This window comes from Pongo pygmaeus, chromosome 23 (assembly GCF_028885625.2).
Source record: "Pongo pygmaeus isolate AG05252 chromosome 23, NHGRI_mPonPyg2-v2.0_pri, whole genome shotgun sequence".
NCBI lineage: Eukaryota > Metazoa > Chordata > Mammalia > Primates > Hominidae > Pongo > Pongo pygmaeus.
In genome coordinates this window covers 51036936-51056447 of record NC_085931.1, presented here as the reverse complement: position 1 = coordinate 51056447, position 19512 = coordinate 51036936, and the positions used below count along the sequence as shown (strand labels likewise).

At 41.3% G+C, this 19512-nt stretch overlaps 1 protein-coding gene and 1 pseudogene across 3 annotated transcripts in view; one reads left to right on the top strand and one right to left on the bottom strand.

Moving 5' to 3' along the window:
• TNRC6B (trinucleotide repeat containing adaptor 6B) overlaps positions 1-19512 on the bottom strand; it is a 285267-nt gene that overhangs the window by 215868 nt on the left and 49887 nt on the right. The window lies entirely within an intron of this gene.
• LOC129023089 (large ribosomal subunit protein uL30-like) lies at positions 6255-7077 on the top strand (annotated as a pseudogene).

Here is a 19512-nt window from a genome sequence, read left to right as displayed (position 1 = left end):
GCAGATGGTTTTATTTAGTCCCCATACACAAGATTTACTATCGTTCCAAGACCTGGAAATACTGTCTTTGCAGTTTTAGGCCACTCCCTACTTCACTTCAACACTTTGGAAGTTCTGTAAAAATACTGTCTGTCCATTCCTAAAAACATCCCCTTTAACCTTAAAATTTGTTCTAGCTATTGCGCTCCTCCTCCCCTCCCCTTCCTAGTCCAGCTTTTGTTGTTGTTGAGACGGAGTCTTGCTCTGTCGCCCAGGCTGGAGTGCAGTGACACAATCTCAGCTCACTGCAACCTCCACCTCCCAGGTTCAAGCAATTCTCCTGCCTCAGCCTCCCGAGTAACTGGGATTACAGGTGCGTGCCACCATGCCTGGCTCTATTCTTAGTCGGGGTTTCACCATGTTGACCAGGCTCATCTTGAACTCCTGACCTCAAGTGATCAACCCTCCTTGGCCTCCCAAAGTGCTGGAATTATAGGCGTGAGCCACTGCACCTGGCCTAGTCAAGCTTCTAGAAAAAGCAGTTTATATCTGTGGTCTCAACATACTAATTTCTCATTCACTTATTAATCATCACAACTTGATTTCTGTCCCTATCAATCTCAGTGTCAATGCAATGGATACTATTCAACTGTTCTTCCTTTAACCTCTCTCTAGCATTTAAAAATCAGAACCATTGTCTAAAAATAAACACAAAATAAAAAAATAAAAATCCGAACCAGAACCACCTGAAACCTGTCATTTGGGAGCTCCTTTCCTGTCTTAAGAGTAAGGATATTGAAGATCCAGCCACTGGGCCAGGGGCATCCTGTTTTAGTTCCTGGTATCCTGGCTGTGTCGGGTCCTCCTGTTCCCTTGGGTCTGCAACCAGCCTTCTTATCATGGGCAGGGTTTGGGGTGGGTGAGATGGTGAAAAGCTGCTGCTACAGCTGCTGCTGTACATGGCAGACGGGGGGACAGGGTCATGAATAGGGAACCAAACTCAACTCCTGGCTTCACAGATTGAGCTCAGTTCTGATGCCCAATCTGACATGGAGCAGGTTTAGTCCCTTCACCCACCCTCCCTGGAAGGGCCCACGGCAGTACTTTTGCTACCTGTTGGTCTGTTTCTTTCCAGTCTGTTTCACAGGACAGTCTTTTTCTCCCTGTCCTTTCATTACTGGTGTATTCCTCCTCCGGAGTCCACACTTCCCTTTCTCTTTTTATTACACACATATTCTTTTGCTTTCTCTTTTTTGAGACGGAGTCTCACTCTGCTGCCCAGGCTGGAGTGCAGTGGCGCAATCAAGGCTCACTACAACCTCTGCCACTGGGTTCAAGCAATTCTCCTGCCTCAGCCTCCTGAGTAGCTGGAATTACAGGCGCCTGCCACCGTGCCCAGCTAATTTTTGTATTTTTAGTAGAGACGGGGTTTCATCATCTTGGCCAGACTGATCTTCAACTCCTGACCTTGTGATCCATCCACCTCAGCCTCCCAAAGTGCTGGGATTACAGGCGTGAGCCACTGCGCCCAGCCTGGTCTTATGCTTTCTCATAGATAAAGCTTCCACCTGGATCTTGATGACTCCCAAGTCTTTCTCTAGTGCTGACCTTTCTTACAGTCTTTAGACCTATCTACATAAGTGCCTAATGCAGCTCCAACTCATGTGCCACAGGGCCCTAAAATAAAACAACCCTCCCCCAAAGTGCGTTCTTCTGCCTCACTTGGGAATACTGCCATCCCACTCAAATCAGAAGTCTGCGAACATCAGCAGCTCCCTCCTCTCACCAAACTGTCAGTTCCAATTCCCAACTATTCTAGCATATACTTCCTTATTCCTATTGCCACTGACTGCCCTGCTTCTGGCATAGCTTCTCACCAGTCTTATGCTAGTTATCTTTTCAATTGGTTTTCCTACCCTCAAGACCCACCCCTCCCCTACACAACTAGAATTACCTTTAAAAAGTAGAAATCCTTACTGCCTTTGCAATGTGTCTCATCCACCCTGTAGATAAAACCCCATTCCCACTGTGGTCGGCGAGGCCTGGTCCCTGCTCGCCCCACTGACTTCACCTCTAAAGCCCAATTGTTTTCCGTTTCCCTTGAGCACCACATGGTTTCGCATGCCTTTGAACATGCTGTTTGCACCTGGACTGCCTTCCCACGGACAGGACAAATTTCTTCCCAACTTTCAAGATGCAGGCTTAGGGAAGCCTGTTCTGTGAAGTCTTTCCTGACTCCCTCTTCTCACAGGTGATCTGGATGGATCCTTCCCCTGAGTGAGCAACTGCACTCAGAACACACACTAGGCTTGCTTATGTGTGTGTATACTCGGAGGTGGTAAGCTTCCCGGTCTAAGGCTTCCTTATCACTGTCATTTAATATAGTGCCAGCACAAAGATGTTTCCAATAAATTATTGTGGAATAAACACACACATTTTTACGAAAAAACTAAAATCAACTCAATACAATATGATACTCTGAGCTTACAAAAACAAAGGTGGGGCTTATCAGCTGTAACAGTCTATGAGGGCAGTGTACTACTTGCACGGCATCCCCAGACTTCCTGGGAGAAGCAGTGAAGGAAACTTTGGGACTGATGGTAGGACCCTGGCACAAGAATGTTAATCTGATTTCTATGTCTTGGAAGTCAGGAAAGGTTGCCTAAGAAAAACAAACTCAGTCCAAAGTAGGAATGATCAGAAAGACTCATACCCAAACTTGGGGTATTAATCCAGCTTGCTCAACTAATTTATGCCCCCTCCAGCCTGGCCCCAGAATAATCTGTCAATTCTGTAACAGAAAAGGCTTGAGAAAGTAAGACTGCCTTCTGAAAGCCTAAAACAACTGCAAATCACTTACAGGTAGAGGCAGGGATGGTAGGGAATTCACCGAGGGTTACAAGAACAGCAGAGGCAGCTACTGAAACAGCAGATTCAACTCAACCAGCTTTACTGAATGCTTACTAAGTACATGGCACTGTGCTCAGCAAGTTTTCAGAGCAAGGGCCTACGTCCAGGTTTTATTGCAATTGTTGGTCACATAAGAATTAAGCAGAGGGCAGATTAGAGGTAATAAATATGTTAATTGGGTTGACTTAATCATTCCATATTATATTCATAAATCACAATATCACTTTGTACCCCATAAGTATATGCAATTATAATTTGGCAATTTACATTAAAAATTAAAATTAAAAGAAATAATTAAGCAGATTAACATGTTAACTTTTGTGACCAATTTATTGGTGATTAAAGAAAAACCTTTGTTCTTTTTCTATATTGCATATTGATTTTATGAGGTGAGACTGTTCACAAATTTTAGATGTATACCGCTTCTCCAATAAACCCGTGAGTTGAACATGGACAATGATGACAGTAATATGAATAATCATTAACAACTGTTTATGCTGTGCCCAGCACTGTATACCTTGGAAGTCTCAAAAAACTCTCATTTCAGATCTGATCCCCTTTTTCAGGGGCCTTACACTATATATAAGGAGAAAAAAGCTAAGCACTAAGCTGAGTGGCACAGAAGTTTAGAGAACATAGAGAAAACGGTGAGCTACACAACCTGTGCCGCCTTCAGAGAGAAACTGGGATTCCAGCTGGAACTGACAGGATTTAAAGCAGTGATTCTCAAACCCTTTTGTCTCAGGATCCCTTTACACTTAAGAAAATTATGGAGGACCTCAAAGAGCTCTTGTTTATCTTAATTTTAATTATCAATATTTGCCATACTAAAAATTATAACTATGAAACATTAGAAGTATTAGTTCATTTATTTGGCCAACAAACATATGAAAAAAGCTCACTATCACTGATCATTAGAGAAATGCAAAACCACAATGAGATGCCATCTCATGCCAGTCAGAATGGTGATTATTAAAAAGTCAAGAAACAACAGATGCTGGCAAGGCTGCAGAGAGATAAGAACGCTTTTACACTGTTGGTGGGAATGTAAATGAGTTCAACCATTGTAGAAGACAGTGTGGTGATTCCTCAATGACCTAGAACCAGAAATACCATTTGACCCAGCAATCCCATTACTGGGTATATACCCAAAGGAATATAAATCATTCTATTATAAAGATACATACACACGTATGTTCACTGCAGCACTATTCACAACAGCAAAGACATGGAATCAACCCAAAGGCCCATCAATGATAGACTGGATAAAGAAAATGTGGTACATATACATCATGGAACACTATGCAGCCATAAAGAGGAATAAGATCATGTTCTTCGCAGGAATACGGATGCAGCTGGAAGCCATTATCCTCAGCAAACTAATGCAGGAACAGAAAATCAAACACTGCATATTCTCATTCATAATTAGCAGCTGAACAATGAGAACACATGGACACAGGGAGGGGAGCAACACACACTGGGCCTGTTGGCTGGGGGTGGGTGGCGGGGGGAGGGAGACATCAGGAAAAATATCCAATGTATGCTAGGCTTAATACTTAGGTGATGGGTTCACAGTGCAGCAAACCACCATGGCACATGTTTACCTACGTAACAAACCTGCACATCCTGCACATGTACCCTGGAACTTAAAATAAAAATAATAAACTATTGCATTTTAAATTAAAAATTGTATTTCAAACGATTAAAAATTTGAGGACAGTGGCACTGTTTTACATCTTTGCAAATTTCTTTAATGTCTAGCTTGAGCAACAGCAGCTGTACCCAAATATATACTTTTGCATTCAATCTTTTGCAGTATCACGTGTCTGGAAAAACTCCAATGTGCACTCATGAGAGAATGAATTTAAAAGCATACAGCATCTTAGTATTATTAAAATAGTTGTGACCTTCTGAAAGGGTCTTGGATGGGAGGAAGGAGCACACTTTGAGAAGCGTTCATTGAAAAAGATAAAGAAAATGGTCTAAGCAAGCAAGAGCTGGGCAAGAAGGAAGTGTGTGGCTCCTAAGCCCTAACTTCCAAGAACACAAACCCCTACTCTTAACAGCTCAGCTGCAACCAAATTAACCTCTGTGGTGAATCTCAGAGCCAGAGATGGCCAGGGTAAGGCAGGGTTCTGCCGGGCTGTGCAGGGTGGTGCTGACGGCAGTGCCATCAGGGAGGCTCTACTGCCCTGGGCAACATTCTCTAGAGGCCACGTCAGGTTTTCCTCTCCAGAGCCTCCACTGTGCTCTCCAGAAGAGAAGCTGTAAATGGCTTACCAGAACTGCCTTGCCATGGCTTCCCGGGGCTGTGTTTACTAACTGCAAAATCATCACCCTGCTTCAGTCTCAAAGTCTTCAGACATTTCTTGATCTGGCTGTCTTAAAAAGCAAATTTAACATCAGCCACGTAGCCAGGTTTTCCTTGCCAACAATCATGTGAGTTTGCTATTCTGTTCCTGTGCATCTTGCGCACTGTAAAAACAGTTCCTGGAGCATCATATGTCATGGATCTAGTTGCCATAAACTGAAAACATTTTCTTCATATTTTGTGGCACAAACTAAAAGCATTCTGGATGCGGTTTGCATACAGTCCATCTCTGGCCAAAAAAGAGGTTTAAATTTATGGATAAACAGAGAAAGGGGGGTAGCCACTGCCTTAGTTAAGCCGTTTTATTATCAAAGTCAATGTTGGATAGTGTGTATTTTTTAATTTAATTTTTTCCTGTGATTAATGTTCTGAAATTATCCTGCAATAAGTATAACCATGTTCATTTTATGTAGCAAGCTTAAATTTGTCTAACAGTATTTTATAGCTGACAGAAGCAGAGAGGAAACAGAAGCTTCTTTTTGGTCTCTTAAAAATAAAAAATAGAAACAGTCATGAATCTATATCGTTTTTCAGTCTTTTTTTATTTTTCAGTAAACATATTCATTAAGGCCCCTTAACAAGATGGGACAGATCATTTTTAAGTCAAAGTGAAACTAAAACTTTAAAAGACATTTCTGCTTCTGGGAATGGTAAACCAGGTAATGAAGACCAACCATTCTGCTGAGGACAGCCAGAAAGTCTGGACAGAATATTTAAAAAATTTTAAAGACAGAGGCGTACTAATAAGTTGGCTAAGAATTACCATACACAAAAATCAAATTCCAGGTGAACTGTATACTGAAATATGAAAGATAAATAATAAAGCTTTTAGAAGATAATATGGGAAAATGCTTCATAGCCTAGGGGTAGGGAAGGATTTCTTAAATAGGATACAAAAAGTATCTAGTATTAAAAACCAGACAAATATGACTACATGAAAATTAAGAATATTTGTTCATCAAAAGATACCCTCCCTCTTTTTCCGGCTGGAACCATGGAGGGTGTAGAAAAGAAGAAGAAGGTTCCTGCTGTGCCAGAAATCCTTAAGAAAAAGTGAAGGAATTTTACAGAGCTGAAGATCAAGCGTCTGAGAAAGAAGTCTGCCCAAAAGATGCTTCGAAAGGCAAGGAGGAAGCTTATCTATGAAAAAGCAAAGCACTGTCACAAGGAACATAGGCAGATGGACAGAACTGAAATTGAATGGCGAGGGTGGCAAGAAAAGCTGGCAACTTCTATATACCTGCAGAACCCAAATTGGCATTTGCCATCAGGATCAGAGGAGGTATCAATGGTGTGAGCCCGAAGGTCCGAAAGGTGTTGCGGCTTCTTTGCCTTCCTGAAATCTTCAATGGAACCTTTGTGAAGCTCAACAAGGCTTCAATTAACATGCTGAGGATTGTAGAGTCATATATTGCTTGGGGGTACCCAAATCTAAAGTCACTAAATGAACTAATCTACAAGCGTGGTTATGGCAAATTCAATAAGAAGCGAATTGCTTTGACAGATAACACTTTGATTGCTCGATCTCTTGGTAAATATGGCAACATCTGCTGGAGGGGCTGATTCATGAGATCTATACTGTTGGAAAATGCTTCAAAGAAGCAAATAAATTCCTGTGGCCCTTAAAATTATCTTCTCCACGAGGCAGAATGAAGAAAAAGACCACCCATTTTGTAGAAGGTGGAGATGCTGGCAACAGGAAGGACCAGATCAACAGGCTTATTAGAAGAATAAACTAAGGTGTCTACCATGATTATTTTTCTAAGCTGGTCAGTTAATAAACAGTACCTGCTCTCAAATTGAAAAAAAAAAAAAAAAAAAAAAAGACACCCTCGAGAAAATGAAAAAACAGGCAACATAAAACCAATAAAAGGCCCATATTCAAAATAATAAAGAGTTCTAACAAGCTCTAAAAGAAAAAAAGATAACCCAACAGGAAAAGGGACAAGGGGCTAGATGAAACATGTCATCAAACGAATGACCAAAAAACCTAAATTATCCAAATGGCCAATAAACATAGGAAAAGGCATCTAGTCTCAGTAGTAAGTAAGGGTGATGCAAAAGAAAATCATAATGATACACCATTATATACCACAATGGCTAAAAACATCAAAGTCTGATATGATTAAGTGTTGCTGGGGCTATGGAACAACAGAAATCTTCACACACTACTTGTGTGAATGCAAATTATTACATCTACTTTGGAGATTGGTTTGGGTTGATTCTCCTAAAGTTCAAGACAGATATGCCCCATGATCCAGCAATCCCACTCCTAGGTACATACCCAGCAGAATGTATGCACATGTACCCCAAAGGCACACACAGCAGCACTATCCATAATAGTCCCCAGCTGGGAACAACCCAAATATCCTCAATAGCACAATGGTTAAGTACACTGGTATATTCATAAAATAGAATGTCATACAGCACAAAAACGAAGGGACAGCCACATGTAACAACATGGATGAATCTCGCAAACATAAGGACAAGACACAAAAGGAGATACAGCATATGACTCCATGTGTTCAAAACCAGGCAAAACTACAATGTTCACAGGGACATGGGCAGTAAAAATAGAAAGGAAAATAAATCAAAAGAGTGGTTACCTGTAGGTGGGAGGGGAGGGACTGTGACTAGTGAAGGTCACTAAGAAGGGTCTGTTGGGCCGCTATAATGTTTTATTTCCTAACCTCAGAGGTGGTCACTTTAAAATAATTCATTGTTTTACATTTGTATTTTATGCACTTTTCTGACTGTGTGATATATTTCACAATTTAAAAGATTTAAATCAAAACAAAAATAAAATTAATACAAAAGGAAAAGTGGTATTTTTGGTATAACTTTAAAAATTAGATCACGGAACCCAAATTCCTCGGATGGCCTGCCAGGCCCTTCATCCTCAGCCTCGTCTTTCTAGTCTCATTCCTTACCACCCATCTTTTCTCACAAGTAGTCTGCCACACTTGCTCTCAATCGTGTGCTTTCTTTACCTTTACTTGTGATACATCTCTGCCTAGAAAACCATGTAGACATATCCCAATCACCTTTCTGCCAGACTAGCTACAAGCTGTCATTCAAGACACAGCCCGGATGCCTCTCCTCTGAGAAACCTTTTCAGGAGACAGACTCCAGAGCCAGATTGATTGGTCTAAATTCCAGGTCTACCATTCACTAGCAGTGTGCGATTGGTCAAAGTACCAGCCTCAGTTTTGTGGCCTTCTCGTTTGTAAAACAGGGTAAGGGGTTGAAGTGAAGATTAAATGAGTAAACATATGTAAAGTGTTTGGAATGTGCCTGGAACAGAGTATGCACCAGGTAAGTGTGAGCTATGATATCATCAATACACTCTGACACCCTCCTCTCTGCTCCCCACTCTACCTTGTTAGATCCTCTGCTTCTGGGTTCCCATGGCCCAGTATTACAGTTATTTTCTTGTATACAGCCTTTATGGACAGTTAATTCCTCAAGAGCAGAGACTAAATCTTTCACATCTCAATCCTCCACCATCTAGCACAGTGCCTGGCAGGTAGCAGATATTCATTGAATATTTGCAGAATGAATAAACTGACTCCAAATTTGGATCTACATCACATATAGAAGTAGTCCTTTGGTGCTCCTCTATCCTGTGTGTACACCACAAAACGGAAGCATACTCTTGATAGGTTTCCTATGGCAATAACCTGAGAATACAGGTGTAGACTCCCTCTGGATAACAACAAATGAGGGTAATACTACTTGTCCTATCTACTTGTTGTTAAGGCTACTGTAGGGCTCAAATGATAATGACTATGAAAACAATTTTTTTTTCTTCCCTGAGACGGAGTCTTGCTCTGTTGCCCAGGCTAGAATGCAATGGAACCATCTCCACTCACTGCAGCCTCCACCTCCCGAGTTCAAGTGATTCTCCTGTCTCAGCCTCCTGAGTAGTTGGGATTATAGGCACCCACCACCACGCCTGGCTAATTTTTGTATTTTTAGTAGAGACGGGGTTTCACCATGTTGGCCAGGCTGGTCTTGAACTCCTGACCTCATGATCCACCTGCCTCGGCCTCCCAAAGTGCTGGGAATACAGGCATGAGCCACCGGGCCCAGACTTCTTTTTCTCTTTTAAAAGATAGACTCGGCTGGGCGCGGTGGCTCACGCCTGTAATCTCAGCACTTTGGGAGGCCAAGGCGGGCAGATCACCTGAGGTCAGGAGTTTGAGACCAGCCTGGTCAACATGGCGAAACCTTGTCTCTACAAAAAATACAAAAATTAGCCAAGTGTGGTGGCACATGCCTGTAATCCCAGCCACTCGGGAGGCTGAGACAGGAGAATCGCTTGAACCTGGGAGGCAGAGGTTGCAGTGAGCCAAGATCATGCCACTGGACTCCAGCCTGGGTGACAAAGTGAGACTCCATCTCAAAAGGTAAAAAATAAAGAAAAAAAAAAGAATTACTACTCATAATAGTCAAAAAGTGGAAACAACCCAAATGTCTTTTTTGTCCATCAAGTAATCAATAGATAAACAAACTGTGGTAAATCTACCCAGTAGAAAACTACTCACCAATAAAAATGAACAAGCTACTGATACTTACTACAACATGAATGAACCCCAAAAATATTATGCTCAATGAAAGCAGCCGGACTTGAAAGACTATGTACCGTATGATTCAATTTTTAGGGGCTGCCAGGAGCACAGAGTGGGAAAAGGGACTGACAGCACTCAGGCAAGAGGGATCTCTTTGGGCTGATGGAAATGTTCTAAAAACTGGGTTGCGAATGATGATGGTACAACTATACAGACTTTTTTTGTTGTTGTTGTTTGAGACAGGGTCTCACTCTGTCACCCAGGCTGGAGTGCAGTGGCATGAGCAGAGTTCATGGCAGACTCAAACTTCTGGATTGAAGCCATTCTCCTACCTCAGCCTCCTGAGTAGCTGGGAATACAAGCACATGCCACCATGACCAGCTAATTTATTTATTTATTTATTTATTTTTATTTATTTATTTTGAGACAGACTCTCGCTCTGTCACCAGCCTGGAGTGCACTGGCGCCATCTCGGCTCACTGCAACCTCCAACTCCCTGGTTCAAGCGATTCTCCTGCCTCAGCCTCCCGAGTAGCTGGGATTACAGGCACGCGCCACCACGCCCAGCTAATTTTTGTATTTTTAGTAGAGACGGGGTTTCACCATGTTGGCCAGGATGGTCTTGAACTCCTGACCTCAGGTGATCAGCCCGCCTCGGCCTCCCAAAGTGCTGGGATTACAGGCGTGAGCCACCACGCCCAGTCAATTTTTTTATTTTTATTTTTTTAGAGATGGGGTCTCGCTGCATTGCCCAGGCTGGTCTCTTAACTCCTGGCCTCAAGCAGTCTACCCATCTCAGCCTCTCAAAGTGCTGAGATTATAGGTGTGAGCTACCACAACTGGGCAATTTACTATGTTTTAATTGTATATCTAAACTGGGTGAAGTTTACAGTATATAAATTATACATCAATAAAGGTGTTTTATTATAATGCAAATACCTGGCACTCTTTTATAACTAGCTATGATTCCCGCATATTTAAAATCTCATCCACACATGTGAGGCCAAATCATGTAAGACTAAGAAGTTAGCTCTTAAAAATTAAGAAACAATTAAATGTCACATATTAAGTATCTTAAAAACCTAAACTGTCTTCTCTATACTTATTTTCCAAATAATGAATCCTAATAAGGAACAACAACAAATAATGATCCTGATAAGCAGGCTTTCACTGTCATTTGTTTATTTCATCCCACCTGTACAAACACACACTTTGGCCTCATCTGCATTTATAATTGCAAACATGAGCATCTGGCATAATATCCCCCTCCTTGTTTTTGTCCAACAGCAAGCATAAGAAAAAGGTAAATCAGAAAGCACAGTATATAATGTTTTTTTAAAAAAATATATTCATATGATAAACAGGATTTCTAAATAGGGTTTAAACTAACCCTTCGAAATTAACAGCTCTTTTACATATACAAATGTACCATAGTACTTCAGATTAAATTCTGCAAGTCCTAAAATGCTATCCAAACTAGTTTGCTGAACTGGAATTGTTAAATTGGATACTGCTTAAAGTAGGTCACTGGCTCGACCATGAAAGTATTTGGTAATGCAGAGATCTACTTGCAAAGTCATCTGTCATAATGAGATTTGACTTAGACAAAACCGGAGAAGCGACACCGGTTGGGTGTCAATTGTCAGCTGTATTTTATTCAAATAAATCTCATTTTAGATTTATCTCACTGCAGATTCTTGAACTGGGAAATAACAAGATGAAAAAAGTGTTTTCCAAAGAGTAAATCTGGTGTCCATGTTTAGAAAATGTCTCTTTGCTTCCTGTCCTTTGTCCCACACATCTACTCAGTCTCTAAAGCCCATTAATCCTTCTTTTGAAATGTCTTTCAGCTTCATTCCTTTCTCTCCACTTCTATTCTCACCACTGCAGTCCTAATTTGAGTCAGGAGGCTTTAAAGGACAGGAAAACTAGAAAAAGAAGCCCAACTAGAGACCGTTAGAGTAATCTAAAACGGGAGTGAAGAGGACTCAGTCTAGAGCAGTGGTTCTCAAAGTGTGGTCCCCAGACAGCAGCAACAGCACTTGGAATCCTGATAGAAATGTAAATATTCAGACCTTACCCAGAACTAGTGAGCCAGAAATGCTGGGGGTGGCGCCGGCAATGTGCTGTTAACAAGCCCTCTGAGTGATTCTGATATAGGTTAAAGTTTGAAAATTAGTTATTTAAAGAAGCAGGGGTCAGGCGCGGTGGCTCATGCCTGTAATCCCAGCACTTTGGGAGACCGAAGAGGGCGGATCACAAGGTCAGGAGATCGAGACCATCCTGGCTAACACGATGAAACCCCATCTCTACTAAAGATACAAAAAATTAGCTGGGCATGGTGGCAGATGCCTGTAGTCCCAGCCACTCGGGAGGTTGAGGCAGGAGAATCGCTTGAGCCTGGGAGGTGGATGTTGTGGTGAGCCGAGATCATGCCACTGCACTCCAGCCTGGGCAACAGAGTGAGACTCCATCTCAAAGAAAAAAAAAAAAGCTGAAGAGAAAGCAATGGGCCCAGATGAGGAGAGAACTTGGGGACCTGCTGAGAATGTCTTCCACAATGTCTCTCCAATCTCCAAGCCATCCTATCAAAAAAGAACTCTTCTCCACACCTATCTCTAGGTGTTAACTGATTTTTGATACCACAACCCTCTACAGTGCTTAGGTTCAATTTTCCTTCCCCCCAGTCTCCATCCAATATAATACAGTCATCCCTCAGTATCCTTGGGGGATTGGTTCCAGACCCTTGGTGTATGCCAAAATCCATGGTTGCTCAAGTCCCTGAAACAAAATGGTATAGAGACTGGGCACAGTGGCTCATGCCCAAAACCCCAGTGTTTAGGGAGGCCAAGGCGGGAGAATTGCCTGAGGCTAGGAGTTTAAGATCAGCCTGCTAAGACCCAATAATTAAGACTCCATGTCTATAAATTTTTTTTTTTTTTTTAATTAGCCTGACATTGTGGTGTGCACCTGTAGTCCTAGCTACTGAGGAGGCTGGGGCAGGAGGATCACTTGAGCCTAGGAGTTCGAGGCTGCAGTGAACTATGATTGTTATCACTGCACTCCAACCTGGGCAACAGAGAGAGACTCTGCCTCTAAAAAATAGGCCAGGCGCAGTGGTCACGCCTGTAATCCCAGCACTTTGGGAAGCCAAGACAGGCGGATCACTGGAGGCCAGAAGTTCGAGACCAGCCTAGGCAACATAGCGAGACCCCGTCTCTACTAAAAATACAAAAAAAATTAGCTGGGTGTGGTGGCACAGGCCTGCAATCACAGCTACTCAGGAGCCTGAGGCACAAGAATCATTTGAACCTGGAAGGTGGAGGTTGCAGTAAGCCAAGATCACACCACTACACTCCAGCCTGGGCAACAGAGACCCTGTCTCCATAAATAAACAAATAAATAAATAATAAAAATAAAATGGAGGGGCCGGGCGCGGTGGCTCACGCCTGTAATCCCAGCACTTTGGGAGGCTGAGGCGGGTGGATCATGAGGTCAGAAGATCAAGACCATCCTGGCTAACATGATGAAACCCCATCTCTGCTAAAAATACAAAAAAATTAGCCAGGCGTGGTGGTGGGTACCTATAGTCCCAGCTACTCAGGAGGCTGAGGAAGGAGAATGGTGAGAGCCCGAGAGGCGGAGCTTGTAGCGAGCCGAGATTGCACCACTGCACTCCAGCCTGGGCAATAGGGCAAGACTCCGTTTCAAAAAATAAATAAACAAAATAAAATGGAGAAGTATTTGTGTATAACTTATGCAAATAACCTAATGCCCCCTCCTTAGGTACACATCTTCCTGTATTCTCTAAATGTAATCTCTAGGTTATTTATAATATCTAATACAATGCAAATGCTATGTAAGCAGTTGTTGTACTGTATTATTTAGGGAATAATGTCAAGGAAAACAGTCTATACGTGTTCAGCAAAGACGCAATTTTTTTCCTGAATATTTCTGATCCATGATTGACTGGAGTCATGGATGTAGAACCCATGAATATGGAGGGCCACTGTACTAATCTTGTTGAGGCTCTAGGTAGTTGAGGAAAAAAGATACATACAACAATGTGGAAAATTATAATTAAAAGAGTGCTTCAAATCAGTGGAGAAAAGATGAATTATTCAGCAAATGATTTTTTAATAACTGGCTAGTCACTGTGGGAATGCAGAACAGGAAGCTATATATTCCTTACTGTATTTTTTTTTCTTTTTTTTTTTTGAGACAGAATCTCACACTGTCGCCCAGGCTAGAGTGCAGGGGTGCGCGCGATCTCAGCTCACCACAACCTCTGCCTCCCGGGTTCAAGCAATTCTCCTGCCTCAGCCTCATGAGTAGCTGGGATTACAGGCGTCTGCCACGGTGCCCAGCTAATGTTTGTAGTTTTAGTAGAGACGGGGTTTCACCATCTTGGCCAGGCTGGTCTCGAACTGCTGACCTTGTGATCCACCCGCCTCGGCCTCCCAAAGTGCTGGGATTACAGGCATGAGCCACCGTGCCTGGTCCTACTTTATGTTTTCTTACTCCATATATCAAAATAAAATTCCAGACAAATCAAACACATCAATTTAAAAACAAAAAGAGCTGGATGTGGTAGCATATGCCTTAAATCCCAGCACTTTGAGAGGCCGAGGCAGGAGGATCACTTGAGCCCAGGAGTTCGAGATTGCAGTGAGCTATGATCATACCACTGCACTCCAGTATGGGTGACAGAGTGAGACTGTCTCTTAAAATAAAAATTAAAAAAAAAAATTACAGAAATACGACAGTAGCAGATGAAACCATGGGTAAAAATATTTTTATAATCTTGAATTGAGGAAGACATTCCTAAAAGTATGATAAACCCACCCCAAGGGCATAAGAAATTACTAATACATTTCATTACATAAAAATCTAAATCTTTTCTATGATTTAGAACAATTTTGATTAAAAAGTCTGATAATGCAAAGGTGTGTAGACAGGCACGATCATATGCTGATGGCGGGATGTAGAGTGCCTTTCTACAGCACAATATGACAACATCTGCCAAAACCTGAAATATGCATCTCTTTGATATAGTAATTCCCCCCTCCTTTTTTTTTTTTTTTTTTTTCTTTTTTGAGACAGAGTCTCACTCTGTTGCCCAGGCTGGAGTGCAATGGCGCAGTTTTGGCTCACTGCAACGTCTGCTTCCAGGTTCAAGCAATTCTCCTGCCTCAGCCTCCTGAGTAGCCGGGATTACAGGCACTCGCCACCGCACCCGGCTAATTTTTGTATTTTTAGTAGAGACGGGGTTTGACCATGTTGGCCAGGCTGGTCTTGAACTCCTGACCTCAGGTGATCAGCCCGCCTCGGCCTCCCAGAGTGCTGGAATTACAGGCATGAGCCACCATGCCCAGCAGCAATTCCCCCTCTAAGGGTGGATTTTACATACACTTACATACACACACACCTCACAAGTATACAAATGTATTTATTTAAAGTTGTTTTAATCTAACAACTACTTGTTAGATTAAAATAAGAGCCATCCAGGAGTGGTGGCATACACCTGTAGTCCCAGTTACTTGGGAAGCTGAGGTGGGAGGATAATTTGAGCCCAGGATTTTGAGGCTAGCCGGGGCAACATAGCGAGACCCTGTCTTAAATAAGCCATTATAAAACATTTTGTATAGCTTAATCCCCTGTTGGTCAAAAATATACAAATAAATATATAAAACATATATATTACATTATACACTGTGTGTATGTATAATGTATACAATGTATAATACTGTGTGTGTGTGTGTGTGTGTATATATATATATATATATATGATATACCTGAAAGCATGCAGAAAAGTCTGGCAAGACATCCAACAGCCTTTACAAATAGGTACCTTTGGCAGAGTGCGGCGGCTCACACCTGTAAATTCAGCACTTTGGGAGGCCTGGATCACTTGAGTCCAGGAGTTCAAGACCAGCCTGGGCAATATAGCAAGACCCAATCTCCACAAAAATATTTTTAAAAATTGGCCGGGTGTGGTGGCACCCACCTGTAGTCCTAGTTACTCGGGAGGCTGAAGCAGGAGGACTGTTTGAGCCCAGTAGTTGGAGACTGAACTGAGCCATGATCACACCACTGCACTCCAGCCTGGGAAACAGAGAAAGACCCTGTCTGGCTGTCTTAAAAAAAAAAAAAAAAAAGACACACCTGAGGAATAGGATGCAAGAATTTTCCATTTTCTACTTCATAAACATCAAGTTTTTACAAAGAGCATAAATTGCTCTTATAATAAAAAATAAATCTGATCATGTCATTCCTTTGTTCAAAAAGTTCAAAAGCCTTCTAGCCCACAGACAATACAGTTCAAACTCCCCAGTGAGATGTAAGGATGGTCCAGCTATGCCACCTGACACCTCACCCATCACCAGGGTGAACTCCCCTGATGGGGCAGGTTAGGATGGGGTCTCTGTTCTCCCTACTCCACTGTATCTTTCCTGAAGCCTGGTGCCATATGGTCCTTAATAGTCAACTCTGATAACCTTTTGTGCCATTTGCAAAGCTTTTGTCATAATGGAGCACACTGCTAACTACATTCCAACTTGTTCTTTTCAGAACAATGTTGACAAAGCTGTTCAAATAAATTAATAAATTTCTTCTCTGCTTTCATGGAAAAATAAGTTCACATGCCAATGTGTAGGTGGATCAATAAAACCTCCCCTTCTAAAAGCCAAAATCTAACATTATGCTTTCTGGCTAATAAATATTAACTTTTTTATAGCCATTCGTTGACACATATCTGGCACAGTATGTAACACATGACTATAAAAATTACAGTTGTTTAGGAGCAAGAGAAGACTGGGGGAAGTTTTCTCAGAAGTGATGAGAGGTGGAGCCAGTTTTGTGATCTCCTTGGCCAGGGCATAATGGATGATGCACATTGAGTAGTTGGACAACATCTTGATGAAGTCCTACTATTCATCTCACAAGCCCAGACTCATGTTGCTGTCAAGGTAAAGAGATATCACACCACCTGTATGCTAGTGCAAGTTTGATCCAGAGCTCAGTTAATAAAAACATCCTATCTCTGCAGGAAATGTAGATGCTTCTAAAAGAGGTAACACTATGGGGGAATAACAGATTGTCTCCTCTGATTATCCATAACAACCATGGTTTCTTAGTATTCATTGGGTATTACCTATGCTTTACTCTAAGCTGTTCCTTATGGCCAATGATTGTCCTCACAGACTTCCTAAGAATTGGCCATTGGAAGAGTTCCCTGTGGCTAAAGATTTGGAATCTGAAGTCTCATAAAGTTTTGGCCATGATCCTGGCATTGAGTGGTTGACCATTTACCATAAGCACCAATGTGTTCAATACAACAGACCGTGCTTTCTGAAGCTGGTCTCATAGTCATGTTTATATGTTTCTAAGACAATCAACTCAGTAAGACACAAGGATTTGGGGCTGGGGATAGGAGGGGTGCAGAGGAGCTACACTGCTTGGAAGGCCTAGGCTAAAGTCACCAGCTTAGTTATCTGGTGATGACATGGATGAGCCACCTTGTCAATAACATCTGCCTTGAGCATGAGGGTTACAGGTTGTGGTACTTGTAAATTTTGTTGATATCCATCTCCCCTATCAAATGGGGTACCTTATTCATTTTTGTATTAACAGTGCCTGGCACAGAGTAGGTATTCAGTGAATGTTGGCTATATTAATGAAGCACAGGTATAAGGAAATACACATCATATAATAAAGGGGCAAGTGAGCAAAACTGATAATTGCCTACTAGATGGCATGAGGTGGTAAACTCAGTTACTTAAAGGATAATGGTAGGCTGTGGGTTCAGTCACAATGTAGGTCAGTTAAATTTAGGGGTGCTTCATGGTCACAAATCATGGTTACATCATAATCATGGCAACTGTGGTAATATCATTATTTGTTTTGCAAATGCCTGGAATCCAGATTTGGCTAGGGGTAAACTTAGGTTCAATTAGAAAGCTACATTTCCCAACTTTTCTTAAGAAGAGAGGTAGCTACATGTCACAGCTCTGGTCAATTAGATGAGGCACACCTTTTATACCTTACTTGGGAGGGTGGGTGGTCTGAAAGGGAAGCAGAGAAATGGCCTTGCCACCATCAAGGATGGATCAAAGGAATCTGAGACATTAACAACACTGGGAGTGACTACTTATTTCCCAATTTTCTGGTGTGTAGGAAAAAATAAATCTTTATTTGGTTAAAGCAAAGTTGGATATTCCATTACACATAGCCTAATTTATTTCTAATTGATAAAATCACATAGAGGTAGCAAAAAGAGTTATGAGGCTGCTGCAATAATCTATAAGAACAAAAAATTATTTATCCTAATAACTGAATGAGTAGTCATCTTCTTTGTGGTAATATAATTGTAAAGATTTCTGGAGTGTACGGCATCATGAAACGACAGCACTCTAGCTAGCAGCTTCAATAATGATTTGAGATGATCTAACCAAATCAAAATGTTTGGGAAGAGTGTTGATGCTTACATGCTCTCCGAGACATACTGCAGTATCATCAGCAATAAAACCAACTAAAACAGAGCAACATCCAGCCTCATACGAAATTAGCAAAAATCTCCTCTCAACTACATGCAAGTGGTAATCAAAACCAAGTGGAAAAGAAAAACTGAAAACATTTCAAAAAGCACCTGCAGAAGAATGCTACTATTCCAGCTGCATATTAAACTTCTGTTTATCAAACATGTTCAACATTCAACATCTGGCCTTTCCACAAGCTAGTGCTTACCAATGAAATACTAAAGAACACTTTTCGTTTAAGTAACAGCCACTGGGAAATCTTAAGCCAACTCAAGGGCAGTTTGGTTGTAGTTCATATTTACTTCTGAAGAAATGAAAGTGAAACAGCTGTTTTAACCTTCAATAATTTATACACAAAACTCTCCAGCCATGGGTACTACACATTTAAATTCTGGGCTTCACAACACTTTCATCAACTTCTTCTTCAAACTGTTTTTGTTTTTTTTTTAATATTTCATATATAGTATTTTCTCCTGTACTTGAGTATCTGCTATCAAAATACTATATTTCTTCAATTTTGAGATTCATGGTTTTTTTCTTTACAAGTTAACATTTGTGAAATCTGCACAGATTTTACAATTAATGACATCTTACAATTAATTGGCAGCATTCTTTCTTTCTTAATGGAGCATAAAATACAATATGTCTTAGGACTGATGGCATCTTAAATTCCATAAAATATGGTAACAGCAATCCCTAACATTTACTAGATGCATACCGTGTAGGAGTCACAGTGCTTTACATATAACTCATCTGCTTATCAAAGCATTCCATGAAGTAAGGACTACTGTCATCCTGTTTTTAAATTTTTTTATTTTTAATTATTATGAGTACATAATAGTTGTATACATTTATGTGGTACATGTGATGTTTTGATACAGGTATACAACATGTAATGATCAAATCTGGGTAACTGGGGTATTACCTCAAGCATTTATAATTTCTTTGTTAGGAAAGTGCCAATTCTACTCTTCCAGTTATTTTGAAATATACAATAGATTATCGTTATCTATAGGTATCCTATTGTGCTGCCAAATACTAGATGTTATTCATTTTATCTAACTGTATTTTTGTACCCATCAACCATTCCCACTTGTCATCCTATTTTGTAGAGAAGGAAACAGAGAAGTTAAACAACACAGTC